This window comes from Babylonia areolata, chromosome 2, assembly GCF_041734735.1.
Source record: "Babylonia areolata isolate BAREFJ2019XMU chromosome 2, ASM4173473v1, whole genome shotgun sequence".
In the NCBI taxonomy this organism is placed as follows: domain Eukaryota; kingdom Metazoa; phylum Mollusca; class Gastropoda; order Neogastropoda; family Buccinidae; genus Babylonia; species Babylonia areolata.
The window spans coordinates 7,514,054-7,524,343 of record NC_134877.1 but is presented as its reverse complement, the minus strand read 5'-3'; the positions used below and the strand labels follow the sequence as shown (position 1 = coordinate 7,524,343).

Sequence of the window (10,290 nt, the reverse complement as noted above, 5' to 3'; positions counted from 1 at the left end):
AAGATATACACACACACACACACACACACACACACACACACACACACACACACACACAGAGTCTCCTTCACTTTCTCTTCTCAAAGCGTTTTTCTGTCCTCACCGCCATTCTGTTGTACGATGGGCGGAGACTGGATGGTGCTTCTTGGCCAGCGGGCATGATGAGTGTGCGCCACCCGGGGTGGGTGCTGGGGACAGGACTCGTTGGTCATTGTCCTCCCATCTGTCCGCCCCGGTCCTCCCGTCTGCCAGTCTTCACAATCTGCAGCACGTGCGCTGTGTCAGGAAAGCAGCCCGCTAGCCTTATAACGCAGAGAGCGCGCAATGTTTGACACAGACAGGACGAGCGCGTCTTACATGTTGTCTTAACTAGGTACTGTCCTTCTGCTACTACTATGACAATTAATGATAGTAATGATTACAGTAATGATGATGATGAACACATAATTTAAAAAAAATTATTGTTATGGTTTAATTTTTTTATATTTTTTATTATTATTATTATTATTTTTTTGGTCAAACTAGAGCTCAAAGCACTTTGATGTAGACATACGCTTGAGTCTAGCTCAGGCTCACAGATACAAAACAATCATAGCATGGAAGGACAGCAGTTTTGTACTGTGATGGAGAAAGGGATCAGTAATGATAATGATAATGTACATTTATATAGCGCCCTTTCTCTCTAAGAGCTCAGGGCGCTTTACATGAACATTTTCTTTTTTTACAAAGTACATAAATCATTCATGACCACTCTTTCTCAACCCCACTCTCTCCCCGCCCGTCCCCCCGACCCCCCGAACACACACTCTCCCTTTCCCACTCCTCATGCATCCAAAGTGAGCTGACATGGATAGTGTTGGAGAATAAAGAAGCTGAAAGTGCTTATAGATAGGTTTTAAAAAGATGATTTTTTAGTGATGAGCGAAAAGCAGAAATAGAATCAGATGCACGGATATGATGAGGAAGGTTGTTCCAGATATGAGGAGCAGCAAAGTAGAAAGAACGTTCACCATAGGTTCTTGTATTGACACGAGGAAGTTTCAAAAGGTAACAGTCAGAGGAAGAGCGGAGATTTCTTGAGGGAGTGTAAACACTGATAAGGTCAGAAAGATATGTAGGTCCTGTTGAGTGAAAGTAGAATAGCAGAGACACGCAACTTTGTATGTAACCAAACGCTATGCTTGCTTCAAAACCTGTTTCAAACACAAGCTACATCAGACGACGTTTTCGCAACTAACCCGCTGGCCTTCAACGGCTCACGCAGAATGTGTGACGCCACTCCCGGTTTGAATGCAAAGCCCATTCTAAACTTATTCCCTAATCATCTATTAAATCAAGTCTCTGTATCGTTCACTGCAATATTATATGTGTTGTGCTTACACACACACTTTAATCAGTTAGAAGCGTGCTTGATTTCAGTTAATCGTTCGTCAGTCTAAAGATTTCAACTGACGCTAAGCCGCTTACGTCATTTTGTCCTCCTCACCAGACAACCCCCTCACTGCACGACCAGTGTCGCGGAATGCTATTGGCTGAGCCAGAATCTGTGTTTCTGCTCCACCGTATTTAATTAATATCTCGTTTGTCAGTTCAGTAAACTGCAAGTATTGTATACTGGCAGAATCGTTCCAATCGTTGCAATTCCATCTTTAAGTCTATTCCATTTATGATTGCCTACGTTAAACTGATTTAACGCAGTTTGTAATTTTCAGCGACGATCTCGTTAAAACTGACCCTGTTTAGGTGACTTAAATTAAGATTATAAATTCATCGTAAATAATCAACACTTAATTCTATACCCATTAGAAAGTAGGTGTTGAGTTCTTTCTTTTGCAGCTTATCCGACATAAATCGGATCAGGAATCATTTAAAAATCTATCACTGAACACCTTGTAAGAAACACATTTTCTCTCAGATTTGGCCTGATTTGAGCCGATCTGCTTCGCAGCACACGTGATTGTCTTTGTAGTTCGCTTAACCTACATAAATTTGGCACAGTGAGTGATGAGTGGTCACTTCATTCCTGGTCAGTCATCTGACCAGAGCTGCTCTATCTCTCTTGCTGCGTTGCGAGCAGTGTGTGAGTGTGTGTAGTGTGTGTTCCCACAAGGGCTGACATCTCGCTACGTATTGTTGCACTTTCTTCTCTTCTTATGCCTTCTTCTATTCACTTCTCCTTTATGTCTTCTTCTTAGTTTTTCTCTACATAACTATTGTAAATAACACAATAGAAAACCCATTTGTGACTGACCTCTATATGTTCCTGGCCTGTGGACTCTGAGAGTCAGACAGGCAGCATTGTTTTTAAGGTTTTTGAAATAGCTGAGGAAGATTATGTGGACAGCCTATGAGAAGAGAATTACAGATGTCGAATCGTGATAGCACAAAAGCAGAAATAAGAGTTTAAGTAGTTTCAGCAGAAAGGTACTGATGGACAGAGTTGATGCGACGAAGTTCACAATATACTATGCGTATCGGATTTACTACCTGAGGGTGCATACTGAAGTTTGAGTCAAGAATGACCCCAAGGATCCTTGCTGATTTAGAAAACTGAACTGTAGCACCACCAACCACAATAGAAGCGGGAAAAGAAGTAGATGTGGACATTTTACAGAGGAAATAATCACTGCTTCAGTTTTGAAATCATTTAACTTTAGTTTGTTGAATGTCATCTCCCAGACCCAGGCTGTTGTGGTGACGAAGCAGTCCCCAGTTCCCCGCCACACTGTTGGCCATTGTCCTCTGTCAGTATGTACACTGAGTGTACCAGACTGGTGTGGAGGGAGGGTGGCCCTTGCTGTCTGCTGGCCCAAGCAAAGCTACTTCACTGGCTTCCCTGACTCTGTTTCCCCCCCCCCTTCATCTCTCAGCACACCTCGCACACTGTTTAGTTCCCAAGTTTTCTCCTTAATCACCTTCCTTTCTCTTCCCCTTTACTCTACAAGCTGGCGTGGTGTGCTAGGAGGGTACAGTGTGATGGATGGTTTCAGCATCAGTCTTCTCTCTCCCGGCAAACATCCCCCATGTATCCATTTTACCAGCACTACTCACTACTCTTTTCCTTACATTCTACCCCTCCCCCCCTTTCTCCCCACTCCCCCATCACTTTCCCACTCGACCCCCCCCCCCCCCCCCCCCCCTCCTCCCCCTCCCTGTCTTTCTCCGGTCTTTCCGAGTGAGGCCCGCAAAGCGCAGTGTGCTACTTCTCGGCGATTGGCAGGTTTGCGGCAGAGCAGCCGTTTCCTGAGCGCCTCAGCCCTCGTTCGGCGGTTCAATTAAGATTGGCAGAGGGGCCCGAAACCTGCGTGTGTGCCTGTCGGGGAGTACACTGGGAGAGCTGATGACAGTGATAGCGGTCGCGCTTGTCAGGACTATCCTGAACATCAGCCGTTGGCGATCACCCGTAGTGTGGGCGACTCTGGGAGGGCTGTGGTGGTGTGACGCTTCATCCAATCCCATGAGCTGTGTGACAAGGGCAGTGTGTGTGTGTGTGTGTGTGTGTGTGTGTGTGTGTGCGTGCGTGCGTGCGTGTGTGTGTGTGTGTGTGTGTGTGTGTGTGTGTGTTACTGCCGTGTTGCAACTCCAGTTTCCGCGGACAAGGCAGAGAACTGTCAGTTCAGGTGATCAGCTGGGAGCAGCATCTTTTTTCTTTAAATCAGCGTTCTGGTTTTCTTTAAGTTCCTGCGTTCCGTCTTCATCTTTCTTGCCAGTATTCATGTCTTGTAAACGTACATCTGATGTATAGACCAGATGATGTATCCAGCGTCTTTCTATATATCCAAATAGTGTTTCACGTTCCTTTCTTTCCGTCTTTCCACTTTATTCAGATTTTCAGTTTACAGAAATAGTATAATATTATAAACTGGGGAGTTCACAGCAATATATTGTTCTGAATATCAATCATTCTACATCAGGAATTATATCGGCAGAACAGTAAATATCATTCAAAGATTGTTCTGTGTAATATTATAACGCACAATTTACAATGAAATTATAGTAATGACACATTTTAAAATATCCGTTAACACATTGATTCAATTGGTATTGCTGTACTCAGTTTATATCAAAGCAATACAAGCAGATCAATGGGTATTCATTCACACATTGCTTCCATGTGATATTACAATGCTCCTTCACATCAAAGCATAATCAGAACAACGGGTATTCATTCAATTATTGATTTTAACTCACTCAGTACGGCCAGTCCTCTCTTCTCCTCTACACAGACCCCTCGGATGTCCAGTGGGTGTCTGAATGACCCAACATTTAGCTTCCGTCGTCAGAATTGTGGTATTATTTGTCAACATTCACCTCTTCAGTATAAGAGCCTTCCGCTTGCAATATTTTGATGATGGTAACTGGGGTGAAACGCTGTTACGTCGTCTCTTTCGCCGTTCGTATGGAGAGAGTTAATGCTTAGTTTACAGTAACGTATCAATAATCATTCATCCACACCTTGATTCTATGTGTTACAGGTCTTAATATTGTACAATGTGTATGTATGGCGCCCATTTCTGCCGCACAAAATTCTTATATTCCATAGATATTTTAAAAACATACTTGTCAGTTTATGTGCCTTTTTAAGATCTTTTATGAACATTTGTATTGTTGGATTTACTTTATCAATTCTACATTTGTATATAAAGAATTTGGCTATCAATAATATATATGAGAAGCAACCATAAGTTTTTGTTTTATTGTCGCATCCCAAATGCACCAACACATGGTTGAGATCAAGTCTATCACAGTTTGGACATTTTTTAAGTATCGTACAAACTGTCCAAAATAAATGTACATGATTACATTCCCATGTGTAATGTAGGATCGTGTATTTTTCATTTTTACAAAAAATACATTTGTTATCTCTTAACTCTTAACTTGTCGTTTCTCTCATTCTCTCTCGACTTGACTACTGTAACTCTCTATTGTCTGGTTTGCCTGCTTCATCCATTCAGTCCCTTCAGCGCATACAAAACTCTGCTGCCCGACTCGTCCTCAGAAAGAAAAGATCTGAGCACATCACTCCTCTTTTGCAATATCTCCACTGGCTCTCTGTCTCACACAGAATAAAGTACAAGATCAGCACTCTATGTTATAAATGTATTCACGAAACTGCCCATTCCTATCTCTGTGGCTGCCTTCACCTCTACACTCCATCTCGCTCTCTACGATCGGCTTCGGATCCACACTGTTTACGCATACCCAGATTCAAACTCTCGGCCGTTCTTTCTCTGTTTCTGGACATTGCAACTGGAATAAACTTCCTCTTTCGCTTCGTCAGGTCTCCGCACTCAGCTCTTTCAAGTCTGGCCTTAAAACCCACCTCTTCCCAAATTAGCCTCCCTTGCCTGCCTCTTCCTTGTCTTCAGTTTCTCCAGTTTTAGATTTATGCATGCGTGTGAATGACTGGTGCGAAAGCGCTTTGATTTATTTCTGCACAAGATTCAGCGCTATATAAATACCATTATTATTATTATTATTATTATAACTCTCCCATGTTCATGAACATGGAAATTGTCACAAAGACACGATGATTAATTTTAATCTGGAACCATTCTAATTCTATTTCTTGTATCTTTTTTGTATCTAAAAAGATTCGATTTGATTTTTAAACAATGTTCGCACTTTTGCAAGCATTTGGTGGAGCTGGTTTTCCAATATATATAAAATAAATATGTTCCCCTTGGAGCTTTTATCATGATATTACAAGCTTTATTATACTTCACTCTATTCTGATTGTTGCTATAAATACAATATTATTTTTTCTTAAGAAGCGTCTAATGGAGTTAACTATACCACTGCATTCCATAATTGGAACTGTGTTATTAATTATGTCTGGAAATTCACGAAAAAAATCTTCCATTTTCTGTTAAAAGGTATTTTACTTAATAGACATTTTTTCTAACCCAGTCTTCGAAATACAAAACTCTGCCACCAATGTCAAATTTATTATTAAACACTCAGTGGTCCCTCAAAACATCTTGTTCATGTACATCCACGGTGTAAAAAATCGTCTGAAAAACCGCTGAATATGTCTTTCCAAAAATGATTTATTCTTCGTCCTTCAACTTTCAATGCTACTGGGCCATATTCCTGGTGCATTCCAACCTCTTGACATTCTTTTAACAATATATTTTCCATTTTGGACCAAAAAACTGATCGCAGCATTTTTCAGCCATATGAGTTTCATGGATTTTATAAACGATGGAATGTATGGAATATTTACACGTCCGTTTTTAATACTATGCATTGTGAATTTTACATCTATCTCTCTTTTTTTGTCCCATACAAGATCAACTCACATTTTTGCAGGTTTTTGTTTTATACTGTCGTCCGGTGGATTTAGAAGCATAATCCATAAGTATAAGTGATTTAAGAATAGCTACTCTTCATCCATACATTAAACAGCTTTTTTGTTTCATTGAGTTTGTATGTTATATTTAATTCTGCCATTTTACGAAGGTCATTTGTAAACCCGAACCCTAGGATTTTAGATTTCAAATTCGCAAAAAACATAGTATTACTATCATATTAACTTCCCAGCCGTACCTTGCGTTTTTTGTCATGATTTGATTTTAATCCCGAGATTGCTTCAAATTCCCCAAGTACTTTGGAGAGTTCTTCTTTAGATTTTTTGTCACCTAGAAAGAAAGAAGTATCGTCAGCGAACTGACTAATTTTATTCAGCCCTAATACCTTTTATATCACGGATTTTGCTAACCATTATCTCTGCACACAAAATAAATAAATAGGGAGAGACTGGATCTCCTTCCCTGTAACCACGTTGAACCCGGATACTTCCAGAAGCTTTGCCGTTAACTATTACTGTGGATTATATATTTGTTTTAAATGCTTCCATTCAACGACATATGTTACCAAAACCAAATTGTTTTAAAACTTAATGCACACATTTCCAGCTAACTGAATCGATTGCTTTTTCAAAATCTATTGAAACAAGTAGTCCTGAGACATTTTTCTCTTAAAAAAAAGACAATGATGATGATGATAATAATGATAATAGTAATGATAATAAAGTGCTTTTATCTGTATAATAAAGAAACCTTAAATTATCTCCTATGTATCTTCCTGTGACAAAGCCTGTTTGATCCTAATTGATGAGTCTATTTAAAACTGTTTTAATCCCATTTGCGATACATATTTTGTTCGTTACATTCAATAACGATACTGGACGCCAATTTCTGAAACAGTCTCTAGGTTTATCTCCTTTTGGTAAGCAGATTATAGTACCCTCCCTTTGTGTAATAGACATACCATAGCCTTGGTTTAGAGAACGCACAATAAAACACCTAGCTGTTTCCGAAAAAAAAAAAAAAAAAAAAAAGTCCACTGTTATTCCGTTCGTTCTTGGGCTTTTATCATTCTTCGTTTTCTTCCATGCTTGTGCTGCGTCTTCCAGTGTTATTGCCCCGTCTGTTGCGTTTGCTTCAGTCTCTGTTAATTTAGGTGAAATGCTGAACATACTTGTCTAATTTGGTGTTGGTGGTGGTGGTGGTGGTGTGTGTGTATGTATGCAAGGTGCTCCCTATTGATTTAATAAATATTCACGGGCAAATAAAAATCACATCCTATTTTTGCCGCAAGAATATCTTAACTAACATGAAAAAGTCAAAGAAACCTCCATAAGCAAAAAATGTTGAACAGTATCTCCAGAACAACATAGTGTGTTTCACTCTTTTACCCCTCTCACCTGCACCGGTTTTCGCCCATCTTCAAATCGACACACAACAACAACACCAACAACAAAAAACAAACGAACAAAAAACGGGGATGGGGGATGTGGAGGATCGCGCGCTGAATGTGTTCATGTGTGTGTTTATGTGTGCGTGTGTGGTGTGGTGTGGTGTGGTGTGGTGTGGTGTGTGTGTGTGTGTGTGTGTGTGTGTGCGTGTGCGAGTGTGTGTGTATGATTTCCGTGTGCGATCGAGCATTCCATCATGCTTGCTGTAAGAAATAACATCTCAATGGGCCTTCTCAGAATGAGCCAACAAACCGTCAAGTAATCTTTCACAATATATAAAACTAGTCAAGGCAAAATGAAGGCCCAAGTCAAATATGAATAGATATTTGGTGAAACATGTAAAACATTTGGAATACACGATTGACATGCAGGACTGCAACACGTGTTGGACGTTTCTTGTTATTATTCAGATGGTGTCCTTCTTTTCTTGACAGCCAGTCACTTCTTTGCCATAATGAAGTGCAATGTTAGTCATTTGTATAGTATTCACTACATCTAGTATTACTCGCTTTAATACAATTGTGAAAGTATAATGTTAGTCTTTCTTTGACAATATTCAGTATGTGTTACTCACTTTTGCAGTAATCGAAGTATAAAGTTAGCTTATTTTTACCATGATCAAGATATGTTGCTACTTACTTCTGGCTATGCAGTCTTAGCCAGAAGTAAGTTACAACATATTTTAATATTTTGCTGCTTTTTATCGATGAATAGGTTTTCTGTTTCATGCCCAGAATTCTGCTGTTTCTGACACGCTGTTCTTATACTGCTATATGTCATGTCTGGTGATATGCAGAAGAAAACAAATCCACATGGGACCACATTTCTTATCAGTGCCACATGTGTCCGTGTTTTTAATGTCTGTTTTCACAAATATTTCGTTCCTTTTTCAGTGCATACCATAAGGCATTGTTAGTTACATGTTATCCTTTTTCATCCATCTATCTGTCTGTCTATCTATCTATCTGCCGTCTGTCTATTTCTTTTTATATGTATGAAAAAGTAGAGAAAATACTGTAATACCAATAACACTAATAAACCGAGCACCATTTACTAAAATCTTTGATAGTAAAAACTAGTGTGTCTATGGATTTCTTAATCTATTCATATTTAGTTTCCAATTTATGATATGTTTCCTTGCAATAATGTCAAGTTGCATGTGATTCCACATATGTATCATTTTATTCATGTTCATTGACATTAGTTAGTTTTGTCAATGTTTGTTTGATCATTTTGTTTATAGTTATATCACAAAGCAGTCAACTGTGAGAGGTGACAAGGCTTCTAGTTCTAATCTAAAACACAAGTACAGTGTCGTCAGGTGTGGTTTTCGTTCAAAACAAGGCAAAGCCAGGGAAGACAGAATACATAACACAGAATACTTTATTATCTCGACAAGAGAAATTAAAATGTGGTGTAAAACAGAAAACCAACACAAGAAAATCACAGTCATTCAACATGTCTATAGATAAACCATATTAAGATGTGAACCTAGGGCAAACCATCATTACAATTACTAATCACAGTAGACAGCAACAACAAAACCCCTTAAAAAGTAATTTACAGTAAATCATACATACACTATCACAGCCATACACACATGGCAGTGATAATCACAGTTAAAGGATAGACATAACAGAAAACTAAAAGTTGACATAGACATATGATAGCAGTGTGCAATTAAAAAAACACACAACATTATATTTACTTATTAAATGTGTGCAACAGGCAGAACTGATTTGGTGCTCATTCACAAATCAGGGTTTACGAGTTATATTGGAATCTTTATAGACTGATTGGTTGATTTGTTTATCCATTTTATTATGTTTTCATTTGTTTATTTATTGATGTACTTAGTCAATTAGTTAGTCTGTTAGTTATTCATCTGTTTATTTTCGTTGTTGATGGTTGATTTTTGCCTGCCTCTGTCTGTCTGCTCCCCTAATGTGACTTCTCTACAACGATAGAGTCCAGAATAAATAGGAGGAGGAGAAAAGGAGAAAATGGCCCGTCAACTTGATGAAATTAACACCATGTCTTAAAAAGGAACAACAACTATATTGAAAAGGAAAACCAGAACCATGCACACACACACACACACACACACACACACACACACGCACACGCACATATATATATATATATATATATATATATGTGTGTGTGTGTGTGTGTGTGTGTGTGTGTGTGTGAGAGAGAGAGAGAGAGAGAGAGAGAGAGAGAGAGAGAGAGGAAAACAAAACAAAAGAAACAAGAGGGTAATGTTTAATAATAAAAATAATAAAAAATAAACTACGAAACAACAACAACAACAAAAACTGAAAAGCTAATTTCAGAATCGATCTATAATGTAGATTCCCCTGGTTAAAAACATCAAACAATATTTAAACAGTAAAACTAGAAACGAAAAAACAAATACTTTTGATGGTTGGAGGGTGGGGATACTTTCTTTCATCCCTTGTCCCTTTACATCCCCACACCCTCACCCGCACTTCCACAAAGACAGAGGGACACACACACACACACACACA

General features: G+C 39.0%; 1 protein-coding gene across 2 annotated transcripts in view; it reads left to right on the top strand.

Moving 5' to 3' along the window:
- Positions 1-10,290, top strand: part of LOC143278877 (uncharacterized) — a 172,839-nt gene that overhangs the window by 23,954 nt on the left and 138,595 nt on the right. Inside the window, exon 1 of one of the 2 annotated variants that reach the window (XM_076583310.1) lies at positions 3,390-3,620. The exons of the other annotated variant lie outside the window; for it this stretch is intronic. The gene's annotated coding sequence lies outside the window, so the exon portion shown is untranslated. Of the gene's footprint in view, positions 1-3,389; positions 3,621-10,290 lie in introns of those variants that run through there. 2 annotated transcript variants of the gene reach the window in all.